This window comes from Dromiciops gliroides, chromosome 2 (assembly GCF_019393635.1).
Source record: "Dromiciops gliroides isolate mDroGli1 chromosome 2, mDroGli1.pri, whole genome shotgun sequence".
In the NCBI taxonomy this organism is placed as follows: Eukaryota; Metazoa; Chordata; class Mammalia; order Microbiotheria; family Microbiotheriidae; genus Dromiciops; species Dromiciops gliroides.
In genome coordinates, this window is record NC_057862.1 from 296,970,611 (window position 1) to 296,989,537 (window position 18,927).

General features: G+C 37.9%; 1 protein-coding gene across 2 annotated transcripts in view; it reads right to left on the minus strand.

The window, feature by feature from the left end:
* Positions 1-18,927, minus strand: part of EVL (Enah/Vasp-like) — a 289,813-nt gene that overhangs the window by 180,602 nt on the left and 90,284 nt on the right. The gene's annotated exons all lie outside the window — the stretch shown is intronic.

The following is an 18,927-nucleotide window of genomic DNA, read 5'->3' on the forward strand; positions in this document are numbered from 1 at the left end:
GGGATTCCTATACAGGGTGAGAGGTTAGGCTAAAAATTGCTAGGGTCCTTTATTCTCTGATTTTACAAGGGTAGGCCAGTGGTTCTATTTGCTGAAAGAATGTCCCCAACTGGTCTGACTTGAGGACTTGAAATTCTCACCACTAAGGGAATATTTTCTTCCCACCAGTGGTCATTTAATAAATGTTTGCTGAATCAAATTATGGTCCTGAAGACCACTGTTAAAATGGAACTCTCTCTATTAAACATAATACCTGCAGGAGAATGAAGTGATCATACTAGCTCTTGTCACAGGGTCCTAGAATGTCAAAGGCAGAAGGAAACTTAGAATAAAAGAACCATAGAATGTTAGTGTCCCAAGGGATTTTAGAACACAAAACCATCAGTTAGCTATCTCTTTTCTTTTTTTCAAACTTAATAGTATTTTATTTTTTTCCAGTTACATCCAAAGATGTTCCCTGCCTCCCCTCCCCCTGTCCTGCCCAGGGCAATGAGGATTAAGTGACTTGCCCAGTGTCACACAGCTAGTGTCAAGTGTTTGAGGCTGGATTTGAATTCAGGTTCTACTGAATCCAGGGCTGGTGCTTTAACCACTGTGCCACCTAGCTGCCCCCTGCAAAGATAGTTCTTTTTTTGTTTTTTGTTTTTTTGTTTTGTTTTGGTTTTTTTTTTTTTTTTGCAGGCAATGGGGGTTAAGTGACTTTCCCAGGGTCACACAGCCAGTAAGTGTCAAGTGTCTGAGGCCGGATTTGAACTCAGGTACTCCTGAATCCAGGGCCGGTGCTTTAACCACTGCGCCATCTAGCTGCCCCTCAAAGATAGTTTTTAATATTTGTTTTTATAAGATTTTGAGTTCCAAATTTTTCTCCCTCCCTCCTTTCCCTCCCCCCTCCTCAAGACAGAAAGCAAACTGATATAGGTTATATATGTACAAACACATTAAACATATTTCTGCATTAGTCATGTTGTGAAAGAACCAGAACAAAAAGGAAAAAATCTCAAAAAAGTTGAGAGTATGTTTCAATCTGCAATCAGATTCCACAGTTCTTTTTTTCTGGTTGTGGAGAGCATTTTCCATCATGAATCCTTTGGAATTATCTTGGATCATTATATTGCTGAGAAGTTAGCTCTCTTTTTTCTCTCAATTTTCAGAGCATTTTCAGTCCTCAGCTAAGTTAGATGTAGAAAATCCCTTAGATGATACCACTATAGTATATCAGGTTTAAAAAGCCTTAGAGGTTATTTTCTCCAGCCTCCTCATTTTACAGACAAGCAAACTGAGGCCCAGAGTGGTAAAATGACTTACCTAATATAACTATTTTGTGTCTGATCTAGAACTTAACCCAAATATCTTAAATGCCTAGCCAGAGGTCTTTCTTTTACAGTCTGTCTCTCCAAGATATAAGGGCCCTTACAAGATAGGACCAAGGACAGCTCAGTTTTGATGGGGAGAAGGGCTAGGAAATGTGTAGAGCATTTGGCCCTGCCCTGAGAGGTCAGTGTGACTGAAGGGAAGTCTGAGGACACTAGAAATGAAGGAGGGGTGGTGGTGGTGACGAAAAGGGCAAAGGGAGAACTGCAGGCTGCTCAAGGCTAGGGGAAGGGGAAAAGAAAATAGCCATTTACTAATAAGCACCTACTATGTGCCAGGCACCATGCTAAACACTTTACTAATATTATCTCATTTGATTCTTACAACAGCTCTGCAATGTAGATGCTAGAGACATGCTTTGGTGACTTTACAATTTTGGTAAAGATCTTCAGTTCTTCCAAGGTTCTTGGTTTCTTTGTTAACCTCTAATATATTTTAATAAATGTTTAATACCTAAACTGTTAACCTGTTGTCCTAGTTAGCTTTCCCCAAAAGGGGACAGATAGGGTAACCACACACATTTAGTTTTACCCGTCACATTGGAAAAATTCATTGTAATCTTCTTGGGGACAGTGTGTGTGGCTCCTTAGTTTTCATGGTATAATTCAGTAGGGTCAAACTCACATGGAAATGGATTCCTTGTGTGATGCATACTGACTTAAAAATAACAAATTACCATTACCTATGTTATATTTTTATTTATTGTGTTAAACATTTCCAACATTTTAAATTGGTTCTAGTACGCACTGGAAAGTTTTGTAGGCTGCTTGCTGCTCCAAGGCTGGATTTCACACCCCTGGTGTAGTGGAAAGAATAAACCTGGGTTTAAATCTTAGCTCTGTGACTACTATATGAAAAGCGACCTTTGTCAAGTCTTAAGACCTCAATTTTTTACCTCTTAGCACCTCAATTTCTCCATCTGTAAAGTGAGTAGTTGGAAGAGATGATCCTTTGTAGTTCTAAATCTACGATTTTATGATGTCTACAGAGGGAAAATGCTATTCAAGTGGCCATAGACCCACACATTGAACTTGGTCAACTATCTTGCACATAGGTACTAATGGTCTATGGGATAAGGAGTCAAAATATACTCTCTTAAGTTTAGAAAAAAATGAGAAACAAACTCCAAGAATTTCTACAGCACAAGAGAAATCCCCCCTTTTCAAAAGAATCTTTGACAATTGATTTCCATATCAATTGACCATCAAGGACAATGGAGCCATCACACAAATGAACATCACAGACTCAGATAAACTGATAATAGATAACTGAAGGGAACACATATAAGGAAAGCAACTAGATTAGACCAAGTATACACAGAAGAGACAAGCAATGGAGTCCATACAATATTGAGGGTATTGAAAGAGTGATTTTCAGAGTGTCTGAAGGAGGGGAATACACTAAAGGCAGGGAAAAATCTTGGACCTTATTAATACCAAAATAAGGTGACTGAGAAAACACCAACAACTACTGACCTAAATGTCTACTTTCACATCTGTAAAAAACTTTCATGAGAATAATCATCACATACATTAATAATGGATGAGAATATTAGATGTAGATTGCATCTTTACCATTGTACAACTGAGTATAATATTTTACCATGTTTACTGTTTATTGTATAAAAAAGAATTTGGTTTGGTAAAGCAAAACACTGCCTTAAAGATTCTCTTCCAATAAAGTGTCCTCTTTCATACATCAACATTATGTAAGATTCCTTAAGAGATATAAGCTAAAGAAAACTTTGTCCCATTACCCTTTTAAAAGGCGAAGCATAAAACAGGGAGATGTATGCTCACTAATATACGTTTGCTACTGTCATGAAAGAGGTCTAGGAAAGAGTTCAAATTGAAGAGAGATTCCTTTTGGATGGTGAGGTCCTCCAGATGCTCATGTTTGTGGATGACTTGCTGGTTGCATCAAGTTCTAGAACCTTATAGAATCTCTTGAATGAGATTCATAACCCCTCGAAAAAGAGTTTGACCTAACTATCCACACAGAAAAAACAAGTGGATGAATAATGTATATTGTGCAGATTATGACATTCAATTAGATAGAAAACCTTTAGAGTTTGTCTATCAGTAAATCTATCTATCTATCTATCTATCTATCTATCTATCTATCTATCTATCTATCTATCAATCTATCTATCTATCTATCTATCTATCTATCTATCTATCTATCTATCTATCTATCTATCTATCTATCAATCTATCCATCCATCCATCCATCCATCCATCCATCCATCCATCCATCCATCCATCCATCCATCCATCCATCCATCCATCTATCTATCTATCTATCTATCTATCTATCTATCTATCTATCTATCTATCTATCTATCTATCTATCTCCATCCATTCATCCATCCACCCATTCATCCATCTATATGTCCCATAGGTAGAGTCTATGAAACTTTCGGTATGTCCCATGGGTAGGGCTTCAATTTCTCAAATGTAAAAATAGAGGACTGGACTAATGACCTCAGAGGTACCTTCCATCTAAATCTATGATCCTATAATTCCTCAAATTTTCCCTGAAACAAGGGTCCGCCTTTTTAAAAATACCAATATTCTGACAGTGCTGCAAGTCATGGAACACTGTAGTTTAAAAAACATTATTCTCCCTCAGAAGACAATGGTGGGTGAGCAAGCTGTATCACATAACAAATAAGTAAGAACCAGAGTAAAGAATTTCAATATAAAGAATTATATGAGCAAAAAAGAAGATGGGATGATCATGTGGCAAGAGCAAAGGATAAGTAACAGACTGTGTAGACTGTACTTAGTATCCTTTCAATATCAAGAGACATTGAAGAGGGAAAGTAATTTGACCAAGGTAAAAAGGGGGTCTGTGATATCTACTTGTATTTCATACCTATAGATATATAAATGCATCTCTAATCTCATCAATGTGGATGGTCCTTCCTCCCCACCCCAAACAATGCAAATTGAAATACATTCATGCTGACCCACCCTGTAAACTGTTCTCTCATATATTCCCAAAAGTTCCACCAAGCATGCCAGGACTTTTCTTCATCTTTACAGACAGGATGAACCTACTTGCACTATCTGCCTCATGAGAAGATCAAATAGAAACAGTGAATATAAGAATGAGGGAGAGGGAGAGAATTTGGAACTTAATTTTTTAAAAAATATGAATGCTAAATTTTTTAATGCAATTGGAAAATATGTAATGAACCAAATAAAATATATTTAAAATAATTCATATAGTTTTGGGTATTTAATTTAACAAATGTTTATGATCTATAAGAAGCAAGAAACAACAGTGCCTTGTCAAATCCTATAGAAATTTCAGTTGTCATTATTACAGAATCAAAAATCTGAGTTGGAAGAGGTCTTAGAGGACATTTATTCTCACCACAACTGAAGTATGAATCTCATCTCCAATATCCTGACTGGAAGTCATCCAGTCTTTGCTTGGTTATGTCCAGTGATGAGGAATTTAGTATCCCCTGAGCCTGCCCATTCCATTATTGAGCAGTTCTCTGATTGCTAGCAAGTTCTGACCTGAAATTAGCTGACAACTATCTACCAATACTTTCTCCCCAGTGGGGACACAGAATTATTTTACTTTCTTTGCCATCCAGATATTTGGATATTGGAATCACAACTCTCCACTAAGGACTTTCTACCATAGGATAAATATGGTCAGTTCTTTCACAGCTATTTGTAGGGCAGAGTTCTGAGTTCTTTCATAATCTTGGTCACCCTACTCCAGATACTCCCAAGTTTGACAACGTGTCTTACAACACGCATTGTTCAGAATCAGAAACAATAACCTAGATGTGGTCCCACGGGGGCAGAGTGCAACAGGACTGTGTCCTCCCTTGTTCTGACACTATACTTTCATTAAAACAGTCTAAGATGGATTTCGCTTTTTAGCTCTGATGTATTACCATTCATTCATATTGAGCTTGTAGTCCACTAAAACCACCAAGTCTTTTTCCAGTCAACTTCCCTCCAGCTATGTCTCCTCCACTCTGCAGTTATGATGATTCTTTGAACCCAAGCATAAAAAACTTGAAAATTTACTCATTAAATTTTATCATCTTAGCTTCAACCTAATGTCTTCATCTGCCAACATCCTGATTGACCTCCAGTACATTAACTTCTTCTTTCTAGTTTTGTGTCATTGAAAATTTTATTATTAATCTTTAAGTCAATCTAGAATTAAGTGACTTCTATGTGGTAGGTCTTGTCTGAGGTGCTGGGTATATAAAAACACAGAAAACAAAATAGCCCTTCCCTCAAGAAGCTTATATTCTATTAGAGAGACAATATGCATAGAAGTAGATATAATATATATGCACACACATATATGCACATGATGGATATTATATATATAGTAAGTTTGGTGGGGATGCAATAAAAGCTTGGGGTGAGAGGGATGAGGAAAAGTATCATGTAAGAGATAGTATTTGGGGTGGCTAGGTGGCACATTGGATAGAGCACCGGCCCTGGATTCAGGAGTACCTGAGTTCAAATCCGGCCTGAGACACTTAACACTTACTAGCTGTGTGACCCTGGGCAAGTCACTTAACCCCCATTGCCCCGCAAAAAACAAACAAACAAACAAGAGATAGTATTTAAGCTGAGCCTTGAAAGAATTCTAGGAGGCATACAGAAGGAAGACCTACATATCTCTCCATCTTGTCCAAAAGTATAGCACGAAAGATTTCAAAATCTAAATATTATATGATTTTCAACATTTTCCTGATGTACCAATCTGATAGATAGGTCTATCAAAAAATGATTTCATTCTAACATATATATATATGGGAAAGCCCGTGCATGGATACTGGAGATGGAATGTCATCTGTGAGACAAAACAAGGAAGCAAATTTGGCTGGATAGTAGAATCTTTGAATGGAAGTAATGTGAAATAAGGCTAGAAAGGTAATAATAGTAACAATGAGAATAATCATAGCCAGCAGTTACATAACACTTTAAGATTTGTGAAGTACTTTACAAATATTATCCCATTTTATCTTTACAACAACCCTTGGAGGTTGGTGATGTTATCCCCATATTACAGAAGAGGAAACTGATGCATACAAGGGTTAAATGATTTGCCCAGGGTCACACAACTTGTAAGTGTCTGAGTTTACATTTGAATTCAGGTCTTCCTGACTTCAGGTCCACTGCTCTATCCACAGTGTCACCTAGCTGCTTAGAAGGCAGGTTATACAGGGTCTTAGGAGTTTGTATTTGACCCTAGAAACAAGAAAGAGCCACTGGAACTAATTGAGCAGAAGAGCAGTGTGATTACACACGAGCTTTAGAGATATCATTTTGGCAGTTCCATGGAGAATAGATTGGAGAAGGAAGAAATGAGGCAGGAAGACCAAGTAAAGGACTTTTGCAATAGTCCAGGGAAGGGAGGATAGGGACCTGAACCATGGCAGTGATGGCATGAGTGAAGAAGAAGGGACAAATGCAAGAGATAGAGAGAGAGGTAGAATTAAAGATACATGGAAGAAAATTGAATATGTGAGATGAAAGAGTGAGGAATTGAGAGTGATTCCAAAGTGGTGAACCTGGCTGATTGGAAGGATGATGATGGTGGTAATGGTAATAGTGGTGATGATGATGGTGGTGGTGCCTGTGCCAAAATAGGAAAATTTAAAAGACGGATAGTTTTTTGGGGGAAAGTTCTGTTTGGGATATGTCATTGTTGTTATTGTTGTTGTTATTGTCATTTGTCCTTCATTCTCAAAGAAGACCATGCATGATTTGCACTGAATTGAGTTTAAGTGAGGGAGGGCTGTGCAAAGTCACCAGCCTCACTTTCTCCTCCAGAGCCATCTGGGTGCAGTGGCAAGATATACCTCAGGACAACTGGAGATGGCCCTGGATGTTTGAGGCCACCAGGGTTAAGTGACTTGCCCAGGGTCACACAGCTAGTAAGGGTCAAATGTTTGAGGTCAAATTTGGCTCAGGTCCTCCTGACTCCAGGGCCAGTGCTCTATCCACTACTCCACCATTTCTAAATCCACCCAATTTTTACTACCATCTAGCCTATATCTCTCCATCTTGTCCAAAAGTATAGCACGAAAGATTTCAAAATCTAAATATTATATGATTTTCAACATTTTCCTGATGTACCAACCTGATAGATAGGTCTATCAAAAAATGATTTCATTCTAACATCATTGGTTCTCTTATTTTTGTCTGTATCTTTTTCAATTAATTTTTTATATTTTTGGGGGGTTACACCTTAATTATTTCTTAACAATATCCTTCTTTCATCATACCCTCCTCCCCTGTAACAAAAACGAGATAAACAAAAACCAGTTCTGTAAAACCAACTGGCAAATCTATTGATTCTGCCAATGTACACAATATTTCACAATCCTCTGCCTCTCTACCAAAAGATGTATTTTTCATAATCTCTTTGAGACTAAGTTTGGCATTGCAATTAATCTGAATTTAGTTGTTTTTTTAGTGTTGCTTTCCCACACATGACCAAATTCATTGTGTATACTATTTTCCTGGTTCTCCTTTCTTTATTCTATATCAGTTCATGTGTACCTTTCCATGTATTTCTGAATTCTTCATATTATTTTTTTAAGGATGCAGTAATATTTCATTAATACATACAACACATTTAACTGAGTCATTCCCTAATCAATGGGCACTCACTTTGCTTCCATTTCTTTTTGGTTCTACCATATGAAGCACTGCTATGAATATTCTTTCTTTTTTTTGTGGGGCAATGAGGGTTAAGTGACTTGCCCAGGGTGACACAGGTAGTAAGTGTCAAGTGTCTGAGGATGGATTTGAACTCAGGTCTTCCGGAATCCAGAACCAGTGCTTTATCCACTGTGCTACCTACCTGCCCCCTTGAATATTCTAATAGATATGGGACTTTTTCTTCTGTATTCCTCTTTAGGGTATATGCTCTGTAGAAGATTTTTAATGCAAAGGGCATGGATAGATTAATAACTTTTGTCATAAAAGTCCAACTTGTTTTCTATAATGGTGGGACTAATTCACAGTTCAATGAACAGTGCCTCTCCTTGATGAAGCCAGTATGGATCTTGGTGATTATCACTTTGTTTGCTAGATGGTCACTGACAATCCCTTCAATAACTGTTCCAGAATTTGTCCAGGAATTGATGTTAAGTTCAGTGACATATAGTACTCTTAAAAAAAAACCCAGAACTATGTTTGTCTTTCTTTAATATTGTATCAGTCAGTCAATATGCATTTATTAAGAACCTACTATGTGTTAAACAACATGGGACCATGTGCCATTTCCCCCTATCATTGGGGAATCACTTAAAGATCACTGAAGTATTCCTAAAATTACTCCAAATAAATGTGATTATTTGGGGTCATATGATATAGGTACTTGGAGACCAAGCTGAAGAGTTTTAACTTGATATTATGGATAACAGAGAACCTTGTTCTCTCTCTCTCTCTCTCTCTCTCTCTCTCTCTCTCTTTTGGGGGGGGTTTGCAGGTCAATGGGGGTTAAGTGACTTTTCCAGGGTCACACAGCTAATAAGTGTCAAGTGTCTGAGGTCAAATTTGAACTCAGGTCCTCCTAAATCCAGAGCTGGTGCTTTATCTACTGAGCCATCTAGCTGCCCCTGAGAGCCTTGTTAAGAAAGAACATATAACCTACAACCTTCTGATTTAATTTCCATAAAGTACTATGACTCTTTCTACCCTTGTCTTCCTCTTTGCTGCAATACAGCCTTTAAAATACCTTTGATGGGGTTGTAATAATCTTAAAAACTCACATTTCTCAAATGCTTTTTTAATTGCAAAGCATTTTTCTTATAATAACTCCATAAGGTCAGTAGCACAAATTCCATTCATCTTAGAGACAAATGTATGGATTCATCATAGGATCATAGATTAAGAGCTGGAAAAAGGAAATCACTTAGTCCAAACCCCTCACTTTGCAGATGACTTGTCCAAGGGCACTCGGGGATAAGTGGTAGAACCAGGATTTTGAATTCAAGTCCTAGCATGATAAAGTCAAAGCTCTTTCCACCACACCAGTGGACAGGTAGGTACTGCAGTGAATACAGCATGGGAACTGGAGGCAAGAAGAGCTGAGTTCAAATTCAGTCTTATACATTTACTTGCTGTGTGACTATGGGCAAGTCACTTAACCTTTCCCAGTCTCAGTCTCCTCATCTGTAAATGGGGATAATAATAGCATCTGACTCACAGAGTTGTTGCTTTGCCTTAAATGTTAGTTGCCTTATCATTGTTATTGTTGTTATCATTACTAAGCTGCTTCTCCAAAAAGGAGGCTCTTGAGAAGTTAAATGGCTTGCTCATTATAGCTAATAGGTATCTGATTCCAACCCTGATCTCTCTGACTTCACATCTAGCACTCTATCCGCTCTGCCATGCTCCATTCATAGAGTGCTTGTGGCAAAATCTTCTGATTGATTTCTCCCTGCTTCCTTCCCACCAATGAAGTGATATCATTGAAGGCTCATTCAGCCAAGACAACCAGTGAGGCAGATGTAGTCAGCCCTCCTCTTTGGATGGTGAGACCAATGTTTATGCATCTTTGAAATCACATCTTTCCACCCCCTGCAGCAAGCAGAGTAATAATAATCAAAAAAAGCACTGTATTCATTCTACATTTCTGGATATACTCCAAGGTACATATGTGGCTATGAATGTGTCCTCTCTCCAGGAAAAGGGATAACGTCATTGAGGACAAATACTCCTTCAGTTATGGAATACGTTCTGGGAGCACACACTAGCAACACAGCTTGGTTCTCATATGGTACTTTGTGTTGCAACTTGTTAATGAACTTGACGTATAATGCTGTGTATTATCATTATCTGTGAGCTAGACCAAAGCTTCAGACTTCAGTTTGAGAGGAAGAATATGACATCAGGCAATCATTCAATATTTTTCAATATTTTGTGACGAGCTGAACTCCTTGAGGGCAGAGATTATATCTAGACTTTGCATCTCCCACTGCCTAGCACAGTCCCGGGCACATATTAAGTACTTGAAAAATCTTGGTTGAATAATAAAAATAGCTAGCATTTCTATAGTGCTTTGAGATTTGCAAAGCCCTTGACAGATATTGCCTGATTTGATTTATCCTTGAAGCCCTGGGAAGTAGGCTATTTCCTGTTTTACAGATGAGGAAACTGAGGCTGAGAAGGGTTAATGACTTGCCTAGGGTTATGCAGCTTGTATGTGTCTGAGATCAGATTTGAACTCAGTTCTCCTTGACTTTGGGCCCAGTACTCTAACCATTGTGCACCAAGGAGCATGAATAAATAAGTTTGATAATAAAGATGATCAATAACAACTTACATTATTATAGTACTTAAGAGTTCACTACATACTTTGTTTTTCATAACCTCAGGAGATGGGCAGTACAAGCACTTATGAATTTGATTTTACAGGAGAAAACAGGTTCAACAAGGTGAAATAACTGTCTGAGGCTACCTTGCTGGGAAGAAGCGGATCAATAATATCCACCTCCACCAGGTCTTGTGACTCTAAATCCACCACTCATTCCACTACTCTTTAGGTTTCTAGCAACCTCCACATGCCAAAGATTATAAACAATGGCAAGACTCAGTTTCCCAAGAGCTGGGGCTAAAAGCTGTGGAGGCAGTCTTCTCTCCTGCCCACTCCTGGTCCTTCTCTTCAAAGGGACAGATATCTGATATTTGTACCAAGGGCTCCTTAGAGGAGAATGGGAACCAATGAATGCAAGTTACAGGAACATCTGAACTTCTAAGCAATTGGAGCTGTCCATCAGTGGAATTCTGGTGGTACTGAGCTCCCAGTCAATGAAGGTGTTCAAATGAAAGTTGGGTGAATACTTGTCAGGGATACTAACTAGAGAGGTACCCCATTGGGTACCTGGATGCTTTTTGAGGTCCCTTCTGGTTCTGATAGTTTATGATTTGTGAACAAGAATGTGCAAGATCTTGCACATCTATTCAAGGTGCATAGATCCCCATGAGGAACAACATAGATTTATCTTCCCTCTTTCCCACCAAGGAGATACTCAGCAAAGGTAGGGGGGCAGTGGAGGAGGGAGAATGGAAGGCTCCAAAGAAAAAGCAATGAAATCAAGTCTTCAGGACAGCCATTCCATAGGTGAGTCCTGGCATAGGACCTTGCACATAGTGGGTGTTCAAAAAATATTGGGAGAAGGCATTTTCTCACTGGAAGTTTCCTATACCAATGAAATCATAGGTTCTGTCTGTCTGTCTATCTGTCTGTCTCTGTCTCCACATATCTATACACACATACATAATAGATGTGTGTTTGTATGTATGTCTATGTATATATGCTCATACATGCCTATGTTGCAGATATACACATGGCATATACCTATAATATATGTATATACAATACATACATAATATATTTGTATGCATGTATCTGGGTGTGCACGTGCACATACACACACAAATATAGGATTACATTTGGGAAACAGTACTGCTTTGAACAATTCCAAAGTTTTCCCCGGCACAAAGGTCCAACTTTTCAAACATAGATATTCTCCTGGTGATACTGTAACAATGTCAGTGTTGGAACATAACAAGCTTCAAAAAAACAAAGATCTATGTGACCCAGCAGAGAAATGGAAAAATGCATGATGAATGCAAGTAGGCTTTCCCTATTATATACAATATGATATAATAGTATATTAAATAATATATTCTATATAATTATATTCATATAGTATATGTGATTTAACATTGCCATAGAATATAATGAAAAAGTATTATTATTTAAATACTTTAGCAAAGCAAGTATTGATGTACTATGGTTCATTACACCATAACCCCCAAATGCCTCAGGATCCAGGTACAAAGCTAATTGGCTATGTGATGGTGTTGACAGTGTTATGTCCTATATATGAAACAGTGAAAATAATCACAGTTTTCTTATAAGCTCACTAAGTGATTTACAGATTTTTAATCACCTGGAGTTTCCTAAGAAAAATAGTCCTTCAAGGAGAATAAGATGCTGAAATTTCAAGGGATTTTACCAAAGGCTGATTGTCTGATATCATATTATTCTTCCCAAACTCAAACTGAGCAGAAGTCTACAGCTAAATCTTTGCTGCTAAATTCATTCACTGCATCAAGCACCAGCTGTGCTCAGGGTTGGGGACAAAGATGTAAAGCTTAGGTAAGAAATGGTGGTGAGTAGAGGGCTATATTTGGATTCAGCTTCAAACATGTATGAGATGTGTGGCCCTGAGCAAGTCACCTAAATTTTTTGGATCTCAATTTCCTCATCTATAAAATGAGGGTGTCAGAATCAGTGGCCTTTAAGGTCCATTTTAGATCTAAACATATGATCCTATAAGAGAGGGTCCCTGTCCTGGTCCCTGTCCTTTTCTCTCTGTGTATCTTGTTGTTCTGTCCTTTTTCAATCATGTCTGACTTTTTTTTCCCAGGGCAATGAGGGTTAAGTGCCCAGGGTCACACAGCTAGTAAGTGTCTGAGATTGGATTTGAAATAAGGTCCTCCTGAATCCAGGGCCAGTGCTTTATCCACTGCGCCACCTAGCTGCCCCATGTCTGACTCTTTATAAGCACATTTCACATTATCTTGGCAAAGCTAATGGAGTGGCTTGCCACTCAAATCCAGACTCAGACACTTGACACTCACTAGCTGTGTGACCTTGGACAAGTCACTTAACCCCCATTGCCCCACCCCCCCAAAAAAAAGATCACATGGGAAGTTAGTGGCAGAACCTGTGTTAGAATGTGGATCTCTTGACTGTCAGCCTCAGGTCTTCTCTCAAAAAGGAATAATGCACAATCTTGTCATTGGAAGATCAGACTTAAAAATCTAGTCAAATGTTTAAAAATATTTAAAACTAAAGGATATAGATACAGATGTGTTATGTTTGTCAGCTATTTTTGTGAGAAAAGTACTTTGTATATAATGAATTACTACATGTGTGAGCTCTTATTTTTATTATATCTATATATTTAATTTTTTTTTTTAGTGAGGCAATTGGGGTTAAGTGACTTGCCCAGGGTCACACAGCTAGTAAATATTAAGTGTCTGAGGCCGGATTTGAACTCAGGTACTCCTGACTCCAGGGCCGGTGCTCTATCCACTGCGCCACCTAGCTGCCCTATATATTTAATTTAATTTCTGAAATGGACTATTTAAATTTGGTACAAGTGCCTCTGTGACATCTCTAGTATCTGTCCTTTTCTCTTTAGTAATGCTACCTGCAGCATGAGTTCAGGTCTTCAGTGCCTCTTACCTAGATCACTTGATAGTCCCTTCTATGTGATGTGTCTGCCTCCTCCCCTTTTCAATCCATCTTGTACTCAGTTGTAGAGCAATCCTACTAAAGAATAAGGCTGACCAGGTCACTACCTTACATAAAAAATCTTTTTGTTGTTGTTCAGTCATTTCAGTTGTGTCTGATTCTTCATGACCCTGTGGATCTCTATCCAAGGGGTTTTCTTTCTTTTTCTTCTTCTTTTAATAATAATAAACATTTTGATTTAAAGTTTTGAGTTTCAAATTCTATCCTTCCTCCCCTCCCTCCCCTCTCCTCTCCTCTCCCTGAGGTGGGAAGCAATCATATATATGTTATACATGTGCAACTATGTAAAACATTACCATATTAGTCATTTTGTATAAGAAAATTTGAATCAAAGAAAAAAATGAAGGAAAGTGAAAAATAGCATGCTTCAGTCTGTTCAATCAATATCAGTTCTTTCTTTTGAGATGGATAGTATGCTTTATCATTAGTCCTTCGGGATTGTCTTGTTTCATAGTATTGCTGAGAATAAATCATTGACAGTTCTTCAAGCAATATTGCTGTCACTGTACACAACATTCTCCTGGTTCTGCTTACTTCACTACATATCAGTTCATATAAGTCTTTCTGGGCCTTTCTGAAATTGTCCTGTTTCTCATTTCTTATAGCACAATAATATTCATAGGGTTTTCTTGGCAAAGATACTGGAGTGGTTTGCCATTTCCTTCTCCTGTGGCAAAAAGAAGTCAAGTGACTTGCCCAACATTATAGAACTAGGAAATTTCTGAGGCTGTGCCACCTAGCTCCCCATCCTTTCAACCCCTCCCCAAAGCTCCCTATTGCCTAAGGATTAAAATATAAACTAAACTATCTAGTTCCCTATCTTACTGAAATCTACACCGCTCTTAACAGCTGACTGTTAAATTTTCAGTGTGAACATTTATACTTCAGAAATCATCAAATGATAGAAATCAGGGTTTCATTAGCTGCTTTGTTGACTGTCTAGACTTGGGAAATCGATGGCAACAATGTTAATAATATAGATTAAATTTGAAAGTTTGCTGTGGGTACTTTTTTTTTTGGATTCTCCAGAAAACAACCTATTAAACATTTACCCACAGAACTCTGCTTATAGAAATATTAGTTATACTATCATTCCAATACAATCTTAAAAATGTATTAAGCCCCTATTTCCTGTGTACCAGCTTATCTCATTTGGCCATCTCCTTCCTGCCTCCACTGTTTCACCCCAGCTGAAAGGACTCTTTTCCCTAAACTCTTAGAGCATGTAGTCTATAAACTTGGTTCCCAACCCTTGCATGCAGCATGCTCACAGGGACTCCCTTGAGAGTTTAAATTTTTAAGGGAAACAAGCAATACTTGATGTCGGACACAAGCCACTAGCTTGAGGTAATTCAATATTAGATTACCCACATTCCTTTCTCTGATATGCTCTAATATTTAAGGTATGTTTTTGTTTACTTGTACTTTTAGCTCTGCCAATAATGTCTCCAACTTTAGCAAATACCATGTCCAGTCTTTGTGAAGCTGTGTTTTTAGCTGTTGCGAGCCCTGATCAAAAATCAATGTGCAACAGGAAATGAGGATGGCTGTCCAATATGAGTCCAAGGTTTTCAAAGTGGGGCAGAGCCCCATGGGAGCACATATTTCATTAGTATTTGTGATTATTTAAGAATGAAGTAAAATATTATTTTTTCTTTCAATTTATATGTATTATTATTCCAAAAAGTTACTAGGTTGTTAGCATAAATAATTATTAATTTGTTTGGTCCTAACTATTTAATAAATAGAACTTGTGGGTATTTCTTTTGGTCTGTGGATGCTGTGGAAAAATTACCAGGTTATTAAGGGCTCCATGAACCACAAAAGTATAAGCAATCAATCTCTCTTCTATAATATTTCTTTGCCCTAGCAAACCCTACTGTGTGCTACAATTTGTGTACATGTTGTACCCTTCTAGTAGACTATAATCTCCATGAAGGAGATTTTTGAATAACCTAGGCTTTGCTTGTATGAAGTAGAGATTTAATTGACATTTATAAATCAAAATGAATTCACAGAGTCTCTGACCTTTGAAGGGACCTCAGAGGTCACCTAATACAAGGCTTTTCAAAACTTTTTCCACTTCTGACCCCTTTTCGTCCGAGAAATTTTTTTGTGACCCCGAGAATATAGGTATATAAAATAGGTATACATAACCTTTTGCTCTTGTCAAATTTTTGGTGACTCCCACATTCAGTTATATGATCCTGTATGGGGTCACAACCCACAGTTTAAGAAGTTTTGATCTACTCCAACCTATATCTTGTTTGAAGATGATGCCCTTCCAAGGCAGCCCATTCCATTTCAGGATAGCTTTAATTATTAGGAAGTTTTCCCATATATCAAACTTAAATTTACCCCTTTTTAACCTCCATCTACTTGTCTTAGTTCTGACCTCTGAGGCCATGCAGAAAAGTTCAATCCTTCACTCATTTAACTAATTCTTCTCCAGGCTAAACATCCTAATTTCCCTCAATTTGTAAGAAGGCATGATGATCTCCAGACCCTTCACTATCCTGGTTATTATCCTCTGCACACTTTATAGCTTATTAATGGCCTTTCTAAAATATGGTACCCAGAATACAACAGGATATATGGTTTGATCATGACAAAGTACATTCTTACATGAGATTGCTGTGAAATATACTGATAACACAATGCACATAAAATTGTTTGCATGTGGAAAATATAATGCAATTATGAACTTAAATGTTTTCTCCCTAAAAAATCAATTAGGCATAAGCCACAACAAAGAATTGTAGAATTCTTCTTATAGATATAGGCTAGACTAGATGACCTCTGAAGGAACTGTAGGAAAAAGCATAGACTCTCAGAGTTGGAAAGTGCCTCAGAGTTCATCCAGTTTAATCCATACCTAATCACAAGTTCTCTCCAAAAAATTACTGACATCCAGCTCTACCTAAAAGCATCCAGTGACTGCATCCTCATACCCCAAGGGCAGCACATTTCACCTTTGGACACTTCCAATCACTAGGAAGTTTCTCCCTACACCAAGCCTAAAACCAAGTCACTGCAACCTTTTCCTATAGTTTTGCCCTCTGGAGACAAGAAATTCATCAGGGGTATCTTAGAGAATTCTTGCTCAGGTATGAATTGGACTAGATGACCTTTGACTCATATCTAATAACTCTGACTTGGACTCATAATGGTTAATGCTACAGCACTAGACATAACTTCAAGACCAAACTGGACTTCAAATGTCCAACACATCCCTCATCACCAAACTCTCACTGATGAGTCCCTTCCAACTGAGGCTCTGTGAATCATTGAAAGAGCACTCAGTCACTTGGTTCAGAAGCCATGAGGGAAGAACAGGGGGAAAAAGAAGAGAAAGAGATGTATAACTAAAGGCACTGGTGAAAGTCCCAACACTCAGTTAAAGGATGTTATTCTTAACATCACAACAAGCCAGAGAGAGCACAGCTGAACAACTCCTGCCCTGTAAATGGCAGGGAATTTCATTCATCTCTCTTAGATGGCTGATTTCTCTATCAAGGGTGGTCAAGAGCTAAGGTCTGAGTCTTTTTTATCACATCATGTTCATTTTACTATATTATAAACTTTTCATTTAATACCTTCCAAGCCCCCAGTCCTTGAGTTCTGGGCCAATGAACTTGAGAATAAGAAGTAATCAGATTTCATTCTTATGATGAGGGGACGCCCTTATCACCAATCCCTTCTTGGCTAATAAGTATTCTCTAAATAAGAGCATGACATATTTATTTGCTCCTGTCCCACATACCAGGGTGATGTTGGGAGACATCAAGCACAAGCCTTATATCAAGGGGCATGAAAAGATCAAGGTCTACTAAAGATATAGTTTATAGGCGACAGCATGTCATCCAGGACCTAAAGTAAGGAAGACCTAGGTTCAAATCACACCTCTGACATTTATTGGCAGTGTGACCCTGAGCCAGTCACTTAACCTCTCTCCACTTGAGTTCCCTTATGGGGGAAAAGAGGGATGAAAATAATATGTATATTATATGGCACACAGTATTATTATGAAGTTCAAATGAGATAATATATGTAAAGTGCTTTGAAAACCTTTAGTGTCATTTTTTCATCAGTGTGGTGATTAAAAACTTCAAAGGACAATTTCTGGCTAATTTAATTATTTTGTCAATAAAGCCAATACTTTTATTAATAAAAGGATGGTTATTTGGTCCTCTCTCTTAAACCTAAGACAATCATGGTGGCAGGCTCAAGGCTTATATGTTCTTTTGGAAGAAGAGTGTTCAAAATGATAGCAAACAACTGATTGTTTAACAATTAATGAGAGAATGAATATTACAATGAGGGGCTGAGAGTGATGTCATGTCACCCTTGAACAGAGAGACTGTCATCTTTATACCCAGATCGCCCCCATCTTTGCGAAATTTAGACAAAAGGCTCTGTCTCCATCCAAGTTTGAATGAATGGAATTCACCCTAGATTAGAGATTCCTTGTAAAGATGGGTGGGATCAGACAGAGGAGGTTAACTCAACCTTTGGAGACTGGGAAACTCTGAATCTCTCTAAATCAATAGTTATTAATAATAGTTTATTTCATTAGCAAACTGTCTATGCTTCTCTCAGTCATCTTCCACATGAATCACCTGCTCTGTTCTGGCCAATTTCTGATTATCCCTTCAAACATGCCTTATGTTATTCCCATCTTTGTCTACCTCACATATTTTTTTTTTATGAGCAGTACATTTTCCACCTCAAAATATGGTTCCTCTAATGAGAAACAAAATCAGTGGCTTTGAAAATTTCACAATAGTTAATTTTAAATTACCTTTGGAACCAAGGAAGAAGAAAGAAAATGGACTTTTTTGGGGGACTCAATGGTTTACAACATGATACTGAATAAAACTCAAAACTAATTTCAAAGGTATAACACATCCCTCATCTCAGTGTACCCCAACTGAAGGTTTGCTTACACTTGATCACTGCTGAAAAGAATTGGTGATGGTAGAAGGCCCCAAGACTATACATCAATATAACTATGATGATTCCCTTACATTTTCTCTTTCCCAGGTTAAACACCCCCAATTAGAAGATCATAGACTGAGAGCTAAAGGAGACCTTATAACAGTGCCCATTTCAATTCACTTCAACAAATATTTATTAAGTGCTTACTGGGGTAGAGTACCAGTTGTTATTCAGTTGTTTCAGTTGTGTCTGACCTTTGTGACCCTATTTGGGGTTTTCTTGGCA